We start from the raw sequence: 17,421 nt of genomic DNA on the forward strand, positions 1-17,421 counted from the left end.
ACTCTCAGCCTCAACCTCTGGGCTCAGAGACCCAGCAGGGAAGGATGGGTCTTCTTCCTCGTTTCTTTGCCCTCCTAGTGTCTTTTTTTTTTTTTTAATTTTTTTTTTTTTCAACATTTTTTATTTATTTTTGGGACAGAGAGAGACAGAGCATGAACGGGGGAGGGGCAGAGAGAGAGGGAGACACAGAATCGGAAACAGGCTCCAGGCTCCGAGCCATCGGCCCAGAGCCTGACGCGGGGCTCGAACTCACGGACCGCGAGATCGTGACCTGGCTGAAGTCGGACGCTTAACCGACTGCGCCACCCAGGCGCCCCTTTTTTTTTTTTTTTTTAATGTTTATTTATTTTTGAGAGAGACAGAGACAGAGACAGAATGTGAGTGGGTTAGGGGCAGAGAGAGAGAGGGAGACACAGAATCTGAAGCAGGCTCCAGGCTCCGAGCTGTCGGCACAGAGCCCGACGTGGGGCTCGAACTCACGAGCTGTGAGATCATGAACTGAGCCGAAGTCGGACGCTCAACCAACTGAGCCACCCAGGCGCTCCATCTCCCAGTGTTTTCTTGAGGACAACCCAGCCTCTCTGGTGGGGGTTGAGGCGGGGGTGGCTTTCAGTACCCTCCCATCTCTGGCCTGGAGTGGAAGGAAGCTTTCCCTCTTTCATTTGGTAACTTTCTCTAATTACTCTTTCTTATTTCTAGTCTTTCTTAAATAGGCTGCAGATGGACTTATGACAACAAGAAAAGTCCCATCAAGCATCTGTTTACAGACACATACATCACAGCACACGTGGATTCCAGCGTAGAAACCTCACCTCACATGATTAGAGAGATCTTTAAACAGCAACATTGTTCCTAGAAGCTCTTCAGTTTACTAGGAAAGAGGTGACTGTAGAAAGCGGGTGTTGAGAAGAATAGCCCATATGGATCTCTGGATGCTGTTATTTTGCCTTTTAGGGCCCAGAGGATCTGGGTGTTTTCTTTGCTGATCTCCCTTGTGCATATGATCAGGTGACATTGGTGTCTGCACTGATAGGGGTGGCTTCTACTTCTCATGGACAGAATCAGGGCCACCTGTCTCCTTTTGGTACCACCTCTTGGGTAGTGGGTGGTCCAAATAATGTGGAGAAGAGTCCTGAGTTTGTGCTGTCTCTGCTTTAATTTGTGTACATTTTCCTTTAACTACTCTGCTGGGAACATCAAATCAATGTGGATGATTTTTGAAGAATGTAATCTAGAAAATTCAATTATTTAGCGCCTGGAAGGGTTTCAAAGATTAAAATGCTGTGCAAAAATGTGTAAGCATTTATTATTAAAATTAAACAAATGTTTTCTCCATGCAATTAAATTGCATTGTCAAAATGGTGTGTTTCACTCCTCCAAACACATTTTGTGTTATTTTTATTTGGACTTTTTCTAACGCTCCCAGGCAGAATTAGAAACTTCTCTCCTCTGTTGCTCCCATAGCTTTGTCTTTATACCCCTATTTTAGCTGAGTTCAATTCAATTTGATTTTATTTAGTTTCAAATAACACTTATTAAGTGTAAACTAGGTACTAGTTACTGTTCTGGGCTCCAAGGAACAAAACGTTAAGTTGTACCTTTCATCAAACTACAAGAGTGTGTGTGTGTGTGTGTGTGTGTGTTTTAACTTTAATGCAGTTAGTTCCCTGGTAACAACAAAATTCAAAGGAGGCAGAGGGAAGGGAACGAATGCCTATCAGTCTTCCAGGTGCTGACAGCTTCAAAGATGAATGATTTTGATTGCATTGAATTAACTATGAAAGCTTTCAGCAAAACTGAGTCCTTTCCCTTTTGGAAGGATTCATCTTTTTTTAAGTTTATTTTTGAGAGAGACAGAGAGAGAGAACACAAGTAAGGGAGGGGCAGAGGCAGAGGGGGACAGAAGATCTGAAGCAGGCTCCATGCTGACAGCAGAGAGCCCGATGCAGGGCTCCCACCCACGAACTGTGAGACCATGACCTGAGCCAAAGTCGGACACTTACCCAACTGAGCCATCCAGGCGCCCCTGGAAGGATTCAAATCACCGTGGATGGGGAGAGAAAGGACTTCTCCCGCCTACCCCCATGGAAGAAGCACAACAGAGAAGGATGGTGGCAAAACTTTCCTTTCGTTAGTTTTGCCCTTGAAATTGGTCAATACAGTTCTGCAAATTGGAAATATTTCCTAGGTTTCCAGGTTGTTCAAGTTCCCAGCAACTGGGCCAGGCAGGATGGCAACTTTCTTCCTAAAGTCAAGCAGTTTTCTTCATTTTCTCATATAACTCCGACTTGTTTACAGAGGGATGATCCTGAATATTCAGCTGATATTCAGAAAAAAATATTGGTAAGGAACAGCATTCATGGTTATAAAGTCATCGCAAAGATAAGAATTGCAACATCAGGATTTTGGCCTCGACCTTTGAGTATGAGCAGAGATTTTTTTAAGAGGGAAGGACATCAACTAAACTAAACTAAGCCCCCCAAAATTGTGTATTAAAATTACAATACAAAAAGACAGGATAATAATCACAAACCATTTGCCTGTGTTAAAAAGCGCAGGATAAGGTCACCCACATTGTAGATACTTATTATTGAAAGTTCGGATTCTGAAAAGGATGAGAAAAACATTTTCTTGTTTTCTTCTCATCTATAAACCTGTGTCACAGCCTATTCAAAACTCCTCAGAAGCAAAAACACTTTTGAAACGACTTTTGTGAGGCTGCAAGTTTGATAGAACATGAGGTTAACTGAGTGTAAAAGACCAATAAAATAAATAAATGGTGAAATATAGGGGTAAAAGAAAATGAAGGGAAGGATCACAAAATGAATGGGGTAATTGCCTTTTTTACATGCCCTGGAACAAATATGGAGGATGTGAATCTTCCTCCTTTGAGAACTTGAAAGAATCTATTAGTAAACTATCTGGTCCTGGAGCCTTATTAGGAAGTGGTTCTTTGACAGTCCTTGTTATTGCTTTACTAGTACATTATGGTATTTCTAGTTTCAATTTTGGAAATTTCCATTTTTTCAGAAAATTGCCAGATTTTGAAATTTATTAGCATAGACTTGAATATGGTATGAGAATTGCATATGCAAGTCTATGCTTATCTATTTAAAGTCCCCTCCATATTTGTTGTCGCATACTTCCCCTGTTCTAAATTTGTGTTGTTGTTTTTATTTTTTTCTTCATTTAACTTTTCAGATATGGACTACTTTGCTTATTTTTTCTCACATATAAAGTTCTCGAATTTGTTGACCGATCTCTAATTTTATTAATTTGGGCTTTTTACCTCTATTATTTTCTTCCTTTTCTTTATTTTAGCTATCTTGTAATCTTCTTCTAGCTTCCACATTCAAATGACTAGATTTTCTTTTTTCAACCTTTCTCGAATAACAGTTAAAGCTTTTAAAACGTCAAACTTGTTTCTGGGCACAATTTTGGCTAAATACCTTAAGTTTTAATATGTGTGGTTCTAATTTCTGTTTTTTCTAAATACTTTGTATTTTTATGGTACCATAATAGAATGTGTATTAGATGTCAGATGGTGGAGTGGTTTTTGTTTAAACTTCTATTACTTTTTTATTTGTACTGATAACAGAGAATGTGACCTATAATATTTTTGCTATCTGGAATTTATTGACATTATCTTTTTTTCTTCCTACATATTTAACTATTTGTGTGTGTGTGTGTATATATATATATATATATATATATATACACACACACATGTACATGTCCACATGTGTGTGTGTGTATTCCATGGATACATGTAAACTAGTATTCTTAAACAAATACAATTGTTAATTCAACCTTTCTATATACATTAGTCAAATACATAATTCTTTCTTAATTCTAGATTTCTTTCTTTACAGTATCTTCCTCATTGGTATATACATACATTTAGGTCTCTACCAGCCTTAGAGACTTTTTTCAATGCTGCTACTCCTTCGAGGTAGTTCTGGCTCTCACCTGCACTGCACTGATAATTGTTTGGAAGAGTCAGGTACTGTATCCAAAATCTATAAAGAACTTATCCAACTCAATACCCAAAAAACAAAATAAGTGAAGAAATGGGCAAAAGACATGAACAGACACTTTTCCAAAGAAGACATCCAGACGGCTAACAGGCACATGAAAAGATGCTCAACATCACTCATAATCAGGGAAATACAAATCAAAACCACAATGAGATACCACCTCACACCCATCAGAATGGCTAAAATTAACAACTCAGGCAACGACAGATGTTGGCGACGATGCGGAGAAAGGGGAACACTTTTGTACTATTGGTGGGAATGCAAACTAGTGTAGCCACTCTGAAGAACAGTATGGAGGTTCCTCAAAAAGTTAGAAATAGAACTCCCCTATGATCCAGCAATTGCATTACTAGGTATTTATCCAAAGCATACAAAGTGCTGATTTGAAGGGGCACATGCACCCCAATATTTATAGCAGCACTATCACCAATAGCCAAATAACGGATTGAGCCTAAATATACATTGACTGATGAATGGATAAAGAAGATGTGGTATACACACACACACACACACACACACACACACACACACACACACTGGAATATTACTCGACAGTCAAAAAGAATGAAATCTTGCTATTTGCAGCAACATGGATAGAAGTAGAATGTATCATGCTAAGCAAAGTAAGTCAGAGAAAGACAAATATCACATGATTTCATTCTTATGTGGAATTTAAGATACAAAATAGATGAACATAGGGAAAAGAAGATAAAAACAGAGAGGGAGGCAAACCATAAGAGACTCTGAAATCCAGAGAACAAACTGAGGGCTGCTGGAGGGGAGGTGAGTGGGGGATGGGCTAAATGGGTGATGGGCATTCAGGAGGGCACTTGTTGGGATGAGCACAGGGTGTTATATGTAAGTGATGAATCACTAAATTCTACTCCTAAAACCATTATTAAGCTGTATATTAATTAACTTGGATTTAAGTAAAATAAAAATAAAACTATGTAAAAAAAAAAATAAATTGAGAAGTTAAATAAAGTACAGATCAGAATAACCAGATAAAATTTGAATTAAAAAAAGGAATCAAGGGGTGCCTGAGTGGCTCAGTTGGTTGGGCGTCTGACTTCAGCTCAGGTCATGATCTCACAGTCCGTGAGTTCGAGCCCCGCGTCGGGCTCTGTGCTGACAGCTCAGAGCCTGGAGCCTGCTTTGGATTCTGTGTCTCCCTCTCTCTCTGCCCCTCCCCTGCTCATGCTATATCTCTCTCTGTCTCAAAAATAAGTAAACATTAAAAATTTTTTTTTAAAATAAAAAAATTAAAAAAGGAGTCAGGTACTCTTACCAACTCCAGTACCTCACTACTCACTCCTTTTCTTTCTTTTTTTTCTTACAATTTTTTTAAATGTTTTATTTTATTTTTGAGAGACAGAGTGAGACAGCATAAGTGGGGGAGGAGCAGAGAGAGAGGGAGACACAGAATCCAAAGCAGGTTCCAGACTCCGAGCTGTCAGCACAGAGCCTGACGCGGGGCTCAAACCCACAAACTGTGAAATCCTGACCTGAGCCGAAGTCGGACGCGTAACCGACTGAGCCACCCAGGCGTCCCACCCCTCTTTTCTTTCTTAAAATGCAAACTGTTAAACCTTCTTGGAGGACACACCCTGAGGAAGGTGTAGAGGTGTGAGCAGATGAGATCTCTGATGTTAAAGAGCTTGTGCTGGATTTGAATTTCGAAACTCTCATCAAGATTCTCTGACTTGGCTCGGTAGAAGTCAGCGTCATCCCGAGGCTGGTTAGGAAGAGTGGAGAACAAAGGCAGAGTAATGGCTTCTCAGACCAGAGCTTCTATTACATCTTCCCTTCTTTTGCCTTTACCAGCAAAGAAAGAGTGGGAGGGGGGAACCTGACACTTTGAGCATCTCTGGTGTTGAGCATGCCAGAGTGGAGAGCAAGATCAGTCTCCATGAAGCTGGAAGGTGGATACCACAGAAAGCTTTTTCTAGTGACCCAGAGAAGGAGAAAAAGAAGCTTGGCCGATTATTTGTAGCTGTCAGGTCCTCTATCCAAGGTGGGGGGGTTCTGTGTCCTCTCCGCCTGCTTATGGAGACATTGCTACCCTTTTTTATGGACTCTCAATCCCTTGCCTTGGCAGACAATTCTTATCTGTGTTACAGATAAAATTTTTCTGGGCACTACCCCACCCTTTCTCAGCCCCAGCTGACACCTTACAACCACGTGAAAGATCCAGAGCCAGAACCACCTCGCTCAGCCACTCCTGGATTCCTGATCCCCAGGAAGGGTGAGAGATAATACTTGATTTTGGGGGAAGCTTCTAAGTTTGGGGGTAATGTGTTACACAGCAATAGGTAACCGTTAGAGTGCACAAGAGCTTTACAAAGATGTGCAATGAGGGTTAAAAGAAAGAGGGGTCATGTCCCCATGGGAGGATAGTAAAAGCCTCCAAAGGAGGGGCATAGCATTTGGAACTGGTCTTGTAGGGAACTGAGCATATATGTGCATATGGAGGAGAGAGAAGAAACATTTCAGGAGAAAGGACAAGGAGATAGAAAAGTGAAGGTCATATTCAGGGCAAGAGACAATCTCCACGATCTGCAATCTATGGTGCAAATAAGGACTAGTGGGCGATGAGGCAGGTAAGGTGGGCTGACACAGTGAAACACCTGTGTGGATCCTTTTTCTTGCCTAAACCACTAAGGGCGGTCATTTGCCCCTCGCACCTCTTCTCTTTCTTTATGGAATTCCTTGGTGATCTCATTCACACCTAAGTTTTAACCAGTTTCTACCTGGTTTGCTTTAAAATCTAGCCCAGACCTAACCTGAATGATTCAGTCTCTCACCTCCAAATGCTTGCTGATCTTTTCCACCTGGATATGCCACCAGTATCCCAAATAGTTTTGGCTCCTAAATTCATCTTCCCCTCCAGCCATCCTCCGTAACTGACCACCTTAAACCTCAAGAATGGCACTGCTACTGGTTGTTTTCCCAGAGACCACTAAGTGGGGAAAGTTGTGGGAATCCAAAGGAGAAGTCTCTTGTGGAGCATTTCCAAGGATGCAATTTAATGCCATTGAATGGAAGTCTGTGGGACAATGCAGAGGAAGCAAGGTCTGTATTGCTACCCTTAGAGTTATCCATCCCCTTGCCCCAACACGTGTGCTACACTTGCCTGTTACCGTCTGTGGATGACTATTTGAGATCCCGTCACAAGCAGCCATTTTCCATTGATTCTAACCCTGAATGCAGCTGCGTGCATCGAATTCTGCACTTGGCAAGATGAGGTTCTTGGGAAGGACAGTCCCTTGGGCTGAAGACCTTGTCATGTCATTGGTATTTTTCTGCAGTTCGTCATTGGATCTCATCACCTCTGCCTCCCCTTCCCTCTCCAGAGGTTCTAAGCCTCGCTGCAGGTTAGAATCTCTGGGTAGCTTTCAGGAACTCCCTCACCTAGTCCACACTGAAGACCGATTAAGTCAGAATATCTGGGGCTGGGGCCTAGACATCTTATTGTTTGGAAGTTTATCCTGTGCCTCTGATGTGTAGTCTGGTGGTACTGGTGGGTGAGAAACAGCATTGCCTGGGGATCTGATGCTGACCTAGCCTTTAATTCCTGGGAAAATCATTCACACTTTCTGAGAATCAATTTGCAATTCTATAGAAGGTGATAATATTTGCCTAGCAGGATTATTGAAGGGGCAAACGAAATAGTGGTGTGAAAAGCCATGGTAACTGTAAAGAACTAGGTACTATTATTACGATTGTCACACTCCTGCTGCTCCCAGTCTGATTCCAGCCCTGATCACCTTCACAGGCACTAGGACTCTCTAGCTGTGTCCGTTGCCTCCAGGATCTCTGCCTCCAATTCCTCCTGCACACCAGGGTCACATCAGCTTTTCTAAATTCCGCTCGTGCTCAAAGACTATCCTACTTTCCATTTCCCATCAAACCGATACATCCTCACATTGAAACCCAAATTACTTCTGTAACCTTATCTTCTATTTCCTAAATATGGTTCATCTGCATCCAGATGTCTAGCCAGCCAACAAATGTCTTGAGTTTCTGCCATATGACAGCACTGAGCTACAGCTCTGGGGTAATGCAAAGATGAACCAGAGGTAAGTGAACCAAGAAGGTGACCATCCAGAAGCTCATATAAATGCTTCGTGTTAGTTAAATAAAATTTCGGAAGAGCAGAGAATGCCTGAAATTCAATAAAAACAAAAAACAAACCACCTAATTCAAAAATGGGCGAAGGACTTGAACAGACACTTCTCCAACAAAGAAGACACAAATGGCTAATAAGCACATGAAAAGATGTTCAACATCACTAATCATTAGAGAAATACAAATCAAAATTACAGTGAGATACTGCTTCACAACCACTGGACTGGCCACTGTAAAAAAGAGACACAAATATGTGTTGGCAAGGATGTGGAAAAATTGGGCCCCTTGTGCACTATCGGTGGGAATGTAAAATGGTGCAACTACTGTGAAAAATACTATGGGTATTTCTCAAAAAGTTAAAGAATAGGATTTCCAGATGATATAGCATTGCACTTCTAGGTATATATCAAAAGAATTGAAAGCAGGCACTTGACAGATACTTGAACACCCACATTTATAACAGCATTATTCACAATAGGAAAAAAGTGAAAACAACCCAAATGTCTATTTGATGAGTGGACAAATTAATGGTGGTATATCCATACAATGGAATATTACTGAGCCTCAAAAAGGGAGGAAACTGATACACGCTACAACGTGGATGAACCTTGGAGACATCAGACTCAGTGAAATAAGACTCAAAAGGACAAATGTTGTGTGATTCCACTTATATGAGGTACTGGAGAAATCATTTTCATAGAGACAGAAAGTAGATGGCCGTTGTCAGGGGCTGGGAGGAGGGGGGATGGGGAATTATTATTGTTTAATGGATACAGAGTTTCAGTTTGGGATGACGAAAAGTTCAGGAAATGGATAGTGGGGATGGTTGCACAACAGTGTGAATGTACTTAATGCCACTGTAACCATACATTTAAAAATGGCTACCATGGTAAATTTTATGTTATGTACATTTTATCACAATAAGAAAAAAATGCTGTTTCTCTCTGTTAGGCCTTTGAAACTCTGTGTGGCAGTCCATCTGACATAGTTTCTCATATAAAGACTGCTCTCCCAGCGGAAAATCAAAACATACTTGTGGAAGTGGCATATTGGGACGATTTTGGTTATAGGTAGCAGAAAACAATGCAAAGTGTCTCCTACAATAGGAGGATTGTTACCTCGTGGGATGATAAATATGGAGGGAGAACACTGCTAGGATTGCTTAGCGTGCAGACAAAGTGATGTCATCAGCCTTGTCCTTTACCCTCCTCTCCCTTTAGAATGTTCTCCGGGAAGCTCCCCTTGTTACAAGACAGTTGCCCCATCCTGACATCATATGCAGAACAGGTAACATCCAGCAGCAAAAGAAAAAAGGGAACTACTTCTCCCTCCCAGAGTGCAGAACTCTTTCCTAGAAGCCTTCCAGCCAACTTCCTCTTGTGACTCATTACCCAGGACTGTGTCACGTACTCATCCCTAAACCAATTCCTGGCAAAAGAAAGGGCACTACCATGAGTGACCACGTGACTAGGCAGGATTGCCGAAGTCATGTGGGGTAGGGTGGATGCTGGTTATGCTACATGGAAAGAGAGCAAAGCAGAGTAACAGGTCACAGGCCACCACTGAATCTTGCGAGAAGTATGATCCTGGGCAACTTACATAAATATCTCTGAATCTCACTTTCCACGACTGAGGGTAACAATACCTACCCCACCTGGGTGGATGGGAGGAGTTAGTTAGGTGATGTTTGCAAAGTACCTAACAGAGTGATTATACACATTATTGTATTAAACATACTTCATTACTCACACAGTAAGTGCTTCATAAATGGTAGCCATCATTACTGTTCTTCTTCTCCCAAACAGGTAAATGAGCATTTGCTTTGCTATCGTTTTTATTTATTCAGTTTTTAAAGAAGTAGTTTTTTAAGTTTATTTATTTATTTTGAGAGAGAGAGAGAGTAGGGAGAGTAGGAGCAGGGGAGGTGTAGAGAGGGAGGGGAGAGAGAGAATCCCAAGCAGGTTCTGCGCTGTCAGCACTGAGCCCGATGCGGGGCTCAAATTTACGAACTGAGAGATCATGATCTGAGTGGAAATCAAGAGTCGGATGCTTATCCGACTGAGCCATCCGGGTGCCCTGCTTGGTTATCTTTTCTAGCTTACGCAGTGTCGGTAAGTACTCAGGAAATAAATGGCACCTGGATATCCCACCATGGGTGTGGATCCAATTCTACGTGAACAGGAGTCCTAAGGTACATTAGTTTGCTAGGGCTGCGGTAAGAAAGTGCCACAAACTAGGTGGATTAAACGACAGAAATTTATCATCTCAGTTCTGGAGGCTAGAAGGCTGAGATCAAGGTCTTGACAGGGTTGGTTCCTTCGAAGAGCTGTGAAGAAGGGATCTGTTCCAGGCCTCTCTCCTTGGCTTATAGATGGCCATCTCCTGCCTGTTTTCACATCATCTTTCTTCTTACGTGTCTGTGTCCAAATTTCCCCTTCTTACACGGACAGTGGTCATACTGGATTAGGGCCCACTTTAATACTTTCTTTTAACTTACGACCTCTACGAAGACCCTTCTCCAAATATAGTCATGTTCTGGGGTACTGGAGCTTAAGACTTCATACAAACTTTTTTTAAATGATTTATTTTTGAGAGAAAGAGAGAGAATGTGTGTGTGGACGTGTACAAGCGGGGGAGAGGCAGAGACAGAAGGGGACAGAAGATCTGAAGCAGGTTCCATGCTGACAGCAGAAAGCCCGATGCGGGGCTCAAACTCATGAACAATGAGATCATGATCTGAGCCGAAGTCAGACATTTAATTGACTGAGTCACCTGGTGCCCCAAGAGTTCAACATACAGATTTTGAGAGGACACATTTCAACCCATAACATAGGGTAAGTATAGCTATTAGAAAGTCCGTATGCCTGAAGCCCAGAGTGAGAAATCTCAGGTCACGTCATAATTCTTTATCCCACCATACCCACCTCCCTCCCCAGTATGATTTGGAAATAACCCTAAATCCCACTTTGGCTGAGCTGGAGTAGCTAGGTTATAACAGATATGTGAAGAAACAACTTCGGGAAAATCCCCTGAGAGCTGATACAGGAGCTAGGAAGCATGACTCTGGAAGGGAAAATAGAAACTCCTGATTGGTCATCAAAACGAACATTTATTAAGCACTGATCATGTGCAGGCATGAGCCCTCTATTCTGTATGATGCTGGGGTGTGTGTGTGTGTGTGTGTGTGTGTGAGCGGATGAAAGGAATAAACAAGAGTTCTAGTCTTTAAGGATATGTTGTTGTGCACATGGCAGCTTGCTATGATGTAAGGCAGAGTGCACTAAGTTCGAAATAAAAGAACAATGATAGGCCACAAGAATTCACAGAAAGTAAAAATGAATCTGGTTGGAGAAATTTGAGTGAGCTTTGAAGGGACAGAAGGTGGGCACCTGGGTGGCTCATTTGCTTAGTGTCTGACTCTTGATTTCAGCTCAGGCCATGATCTCACAGTTTGTGGGTTCAAGCCCCACGTTGGGCTCCATGCTGACTCTCTCCCTCTCTCTGCCCCTCTGCCACTCTCAAAATAAGTAAATAAACTGAAGGGACAGAAGATCATGGTGAGAGACAGAGATGTAGACAGCCTTGTAAACTTGAAAGCACCAAACCTTTGGGGATTGACAATTATAAATGGTCACGTAGCTGCATAAGGTTCAAACAAAGGGTGAGGGTGAGGAGAGGGAAGAACAGATCCACTTGAAATCTGGGGATGATTTGGGGCCCTGAAGTACTATGAGCCACTGGGTCAGGCTTAGAAGCCACTTGCTGACCGTGGGCTACAACAGGAGCAGCTTGGAAGAGGCTGAGATGCATTTCAGCCGAATGCAGTGGAATTGCCTGGAGACTGTGGTCCACGGCAGAAATCTTGGTGCAGATAGTCAGGGGAAGTGCTTTGGGTTTGGTAGACCTGGGTCAAGTTTGCATTCACCATTTACCGGTCCTATCTTATTGGGCAAGGTACGTCAGTGGTGTAGGCATCAGTCTCCTTGTCTGTAAAGTGGGGGTGATCATAGTACTTCTACGTCATACTTGGGAGGATGAAATACTGTAGGTTATGGTCAGCGACATTATCTGGTACACAGGCCCAGTTACTGTTCACCAACAAAAAGCAAGTTATCCTTTACTGATTTTGGACTTGATGGTTCTCTCGCCCTGTAGCAGAATAATTTGGGTTCTTTAGAACAGCCAAATATGAGAACGTGCCACACCGCTGTGGACAACGGTGAAGCAGAAAGGTTGGGAATGGAGTGGAGGGTGCTTGACTCCATCTCCCTTCCCAGTGCACTCCACCCACCGGGAGGGAGAGAATCAAGAGGAAAGACATTAAAGCAAAAAGAGTAGAAAGCATATAGAGAATAGCCTATTCAGCATTGCGCTATCCTGGCCCCTTACAGGGATCTGACCTCTAGGTGATGCAGACCAGAGGTTGACATCTCGCCTCCTGACCACTAGAGGGTGCCCTGATTTGACCCTTGGGATCCAGAAGGGCCTAAAACAGATGTTTGCTTCCTTCGTGTTGGAGAGATTGCAGCTCAGAATGACCGTGGCTCAGAGGGGAGACAGTGGGGAGAAGGGGCGGGTGAAGCCGGGTCTGGACCTGGGTCGGGTAAAGGGGTGCCAGGTCAGCTTGAGTAAGATGCAGGCTAGGAATGGAGTATGGAAGGATGCATTGCCGAAGGACTGGAGCCAGCTTCGTGGACCAGTAGGGCAAAGTGGTAGATGCAGCCTTGGGTCTGAACAATGGTGGTGGAACCTCCTTGTTGTTGTTTTCCTTTTCTCCTGTCTCAGAGCTGCACCACTGTGCCATCCGGCAGCTGGATCAGCAGGTTAGCCGAGGGGAGATCAGTGGGTTCCAGGAACCTGACAGCCGATGGAAAGGAAAGATAGGGAGGACAGTGATTGATGGGCATGGGTGAACAAATGGATGAAAAGAGAATAGGACAGATGATGGACGGGAGGGACAGTGGGTAAGAAAGGAGCTGCATAGTCCAAATCTTCCCTGGCCGATCGGATGTGGTCCCTCCAGCCCATTAGGCAGTGAGAACAGTGTCTCATGTTGATGGTACAGTATAAGGAATTCAGTTTATAATGATTTCCCTCTACTGTACTTAGAGCAGACATTAGCAACTGACCGGTGGATATGAGGATCTTGCTCAACCCCAAACTGTACAAATGTGATGAGAACACAGCAGACACCTGCTGTTGAGGGGGGTGCCTAGAGGACTTTGGTATCATAGTCTAAGGCTGACATTCAGCCAGGACGCACCAAATGGCTATATTGTTTATGGTCATCGTCCAAACAAATTGGTGGATGCCTAGGCCTACAGCTGGTTAAACGTGTTGACTGTTACTCTGACTATGCTCACATAACTCTAGACAGCTGCTCTATAATGTCTGCTGTACCTATCAAAGATGAGGCTAAAAAACAATGAGTTGTCTTTGTTCAATCCATCACCACTTTTAGAAAAGCAATCTAGGGGCGCCTGGGTGGCGCAGTCGGTTAAGCGTCCGACTTCAGCCAGGTCACGATCTCGCGGTCCGTGAGTTCGAGCCCCGCGTCAGGCTCTGGGCCGATGGCTCGGAGCCTGGAGCCTGTTTCCGATTCTGTGTCTCCCTCTCTCTCTGCCCCTCCCCCGTTCATGCTCTGTCTCTCTCTGTCCCAAAAATAAATAAAAAACGTATAAAAAAATAAAAAAATAAAAAAAAAAAGAAAAGCAATCTAGATGTAGTTCCTTGAAGGTCCTATGGGGTTTCCAGAGTACTTCAGTATTTTGTTCCCGAGAGGTTTCATTGTCCTTAGATCCAGAGTACCTGGCTGTAAGTAGGTAAGAGATTTAACAATGTATCCAATAGAGTACCTTTCTCACTTGGTATACCTTATCAGAATAATTAGTCTGTCGGAATTGGCTTCAGTAGGGCCCCCAAATAAAAACCAGTTTTGAAATGTGCACCCTCTTTAGCAATCATTATCGGTAAACTTTATCTAGACTATCTATCGTTTAAGACAACTTTTTTAGACTTTTAAAAAGATTATATATGCCCTAAAGTGGCAAATATCCCATAAGGGAAAAGTAAATTTGCAAATTGAGTGAGAAAAACTCACTCTTCTTCCCTTACTTTCACACAGACCACTGTATTTCTGAGACTTCTGGTCACCAAAGGTATGGGGTTTTTTTTCCCCACAAGCAATTCTCTGTGACACCAGCTGGGTGTCCTACAATTCAACTCCATTCTCACACTGGAGATACAGCCAGATCCCACAGGTCGAAGGTTCAGTCCCTACAAGCCTGCTGCCCTGTCTCCCAATTGCAATTCCATGTGGTCACCTGAACACCTGACCACCGGTGGGCCATAAAGCAGACGTTTATGGCCCATCACTTCCTCCTCAGTTTCAATTAATTTGTTAGAGTGGCTCACAGAACTCAGGGAAACAGTTTACTTAGTGTTTATCAGTTTATCATAAAAGGATATGATAAAGGATACCGATGACCATCCAAATAGAAGAGACGTGAAGCAGAAGGTAGGTGGGAAGGCACTGGGAGTTTCCATGCCTTCTCTGGGTGCTCCTCTCCCCCGCCCCCCACCCCCGACTTCTTCATACTCACCAACCTAGGAGCTTTCCAAACTCTGCTTTAGACCTACTCAATAGTTAAATCCATTTCCAGCTTGTCTCCCCTCCCTGGAGAAGGGGATGTGGGGCTGAAAATTCCAAGCTTCTCCTTATGGCTTGGACTTTTGGGTGACCAGCACTCAGCCAGGAGCCCACCAAGAGTCACTGCATTAGAACAAAAGACATTCCTATCACCCTGGGAATCCTCAGGGGTTTAGGAACTCGGCATCAGCAACTGGGGGCAAAGGCCAAATATTAGAACAAAAGATGCTCCTGATGCCTTTATCGCTTAGAAAATTACAAGGGTTTCAGGAGCTCTGTGCCAGGAACCGGGGGCAGAGACCAAAAATACAGTTTCTGCTATTTCACACAAATCACTTTGGTTTAATTATCTGTCAGGACGGATGATAATGTGTTTGGTTAAATATGGCTCCTTCGCTCATCACTGACAGCATGTGAAAGCTGGCTGACTGCGGGGTGCTTCTTCGATGTTTCCAAACAACTCTACTGAGGTATAATATACATACCATGAAATCCACTTGGTTTAACATTTTTTTTTTAATGTTTATTTATTTTTGGCAGAGAGAGACAGAGACAGAGTGTGAGCAGGGAAGAGGCAGAGAGAGAGGGAGACACGGAATCTGAAGCAGGCCTCACGCTGTCAGTGCAGAGCCTGACGTGGGGCTCGAACCCATGAGCTGTGAGATCATGACCTGAGCCAAAGTCGGACGCTTAACCAACTGAGCCACCCAGGGGCCCCTGAATCCACTTGTTTTTAAGTGTGCAACTATTACCGTGATTCGGTTTCAAGATGCAGTTTTGACATGTAAAACTCATACGTGTTAGACAACTCACCTTCACTGTTGGGCTGGATTAAGATCTTTCGGGGTTGTAAGCATCCAGCAGGGTTTGCTTGTTCCTTGTCCTGATTCCCCTCTTTCTTTCTCTTCTCCTCCCCCTGCTTCCCTCCTTCTCTTCTGTCCTCTTCATGTGTTAGGTGCTCCGGGTAGAAGGTGAAAGATAATCCCTGCCCTCAAGGAACAGTAAGACAGTCACAAAATCCATGAAAAGACATCATCACATTCTTCTGTGGAAGCATCATCCCCCATAGAAGGGGTGTCTTTGGGGTTGTGGGGTCACATTTGTCTCAGCCCCACCCCACCTTCTCAGAGACTTAAGGGCTCAGGCCAATAAACACTTGTTGGGTACCTGTGCTCAATGCTGCGGGTATAAAGATGAATAAAAGCTCATCCCTGTCAGGATTTAAACAGCTTTAGTTCAACCTCAGGTGACTAAGCATCAGTCAGTGTTACCAGTCTGACTGACCTTGTGACCCAGTCCTGGTCTCCCGACCTTTGCCCGTGGGAAGTACAGACGCATCTCTTGGGCGCTGTCCGATAAGGGCTCACTGCCTGCCCTGCTCCCTCACTTCCTGCAGTGAGCTCCTCGAAGGGCCCTCCCTGGCCCCTGAACTAAAATTTCAGATTTCTTCCCACACAGAGACTTCATCACCCCCTCTCCTGCTCCTCCCTTTGCCTTTTCACCCTCCAACGTGCAATTCATTTTACTTATTTGTTAGGCTGTATATTCTCTGCTTTCTCTGTTTGAGCGTGTGTCCTGTGAGGGCAGCGATTCGGGTCTGTTTTCTTCTCTCTCCTGATCCTAGTCTGTACTCAAAGAATATCTGTCCAATGAACTCATGAATATCTGATCTTTATGTTGTTCCTCAGGACCAGTGCCCATCCTGATGGGTGTCTCCGTCTGGCATGTGAGGCCAGAAGCTTTGACCACGCTGCCCGCCAGCTTGCAGCTCGGAACCCTGCCCGGCCGTGGCCGCCTTGCTCCTGGACCGGCCTCACTGAACACTCCGCTCAGACGTGTCGCTGCCTGTTCCTCCCCTGACTCAAACGGTTGCTGCCTTCCCCGGGGGGCTGCCCCCGACTAGTCTTAGAACTGGCCTATCCCAGTCTGCCCCAGTTAATTAACCTTCTCTACGTGACAGCTTCACAAGACTGGACAGAAGGCAGAACACCCATGATGTCGTGTGAATTAAAATGCCAGCCAGTGGGAATGAGTGAGTAAGAATGCAAGTGACCCCACACCACGCCGAATGCGCGAATCCTCCCAAGGGGTTGTTTTGAAAGCAGCTGAAAGAAGAGTTTAAATATTTTGGAATAATTACTGGTCCCTGAAATTAGCTTCTTAAAAGTAGGCTTTAAAGTCCCTCGTGTATAATCATAATATTTATAGGCTAAACTTTCCCGGTAAAATATTTGGGTGTGATAACTTACCATCCTATTCCGAGCTCCTGGTCACCATCAGAGATTTCAATACTCTTGTTAGCGTCTCATTGAAAAAAACCTTTTTTTTTTTTTTTCTGCTCTGAAATTGAGGCCGAAAATAAAGACTCCTAAAGTCTGCTTCAAGAATACCTGAGGCTTTTAAAGCCCCCATCTAGTTTTCACTCCTGCCAGGTGCAGCGAGGAACTTCAGGAAACGAAGGGAAAAGGGGTAGGAGCCAAGTGAACGCTTTAGTTAGGAGAGAACTGACAGCCATCGAGCTATAAACCTGTCCCTGGGTGACTGATTTCTGTATGTGCTTAGTGACAACACATTTGGAAAGACCATTAACAGGTTTTACTCGTGGAA

General features: G+C 43.8%; 1 long non-coding RNA gene across 4 annotated transcripts in view; it reads left to right on the forward strand.

Moving 5' to 3' along the window:
- Positions 1–16,846, forward strand: part of LOC131489987 (uncharacterized) — a 97,661-nt gene extending 80,815 nt beyond the window's left edge. Inside the window, exons 6-8 of one of the 4 annotated variants that reach the window (XR_009250878.1) lie at positions 700–882; positions 6,158–6,282; positions 6,991–7,143. This is a non-coding gene — a long non-coding RNA (uncharacterized LOC131489987). Of the gene's footprint in view, positions 1–699; positions 883–6,157; positions 6,283–6,990; positions 7,144–16,502 lie in introns of those variants that run through there. The other 3 variants (XR_009250883.1, XR_009250880.1, XR_009250879.1) reach the window with 3 other exon arrangements.
- Positions 16,847–17,421: the final 575 nt, after the last annotated feature.

Source organism: Neofelis nebulosa, chromosome 11 (genome assembly GCF_028018385.1).
Source record: "Neofelis nebulosa isolate mNeoNeb1 chromosome 11, mNeoNeb1.pri, whole genome shotgun sequence".
NCBI lineage: Eukaryota > Metazoa > Chordata > Mammalia > Carnivora > Felidae > Neofelis > Neofelis nebulosa.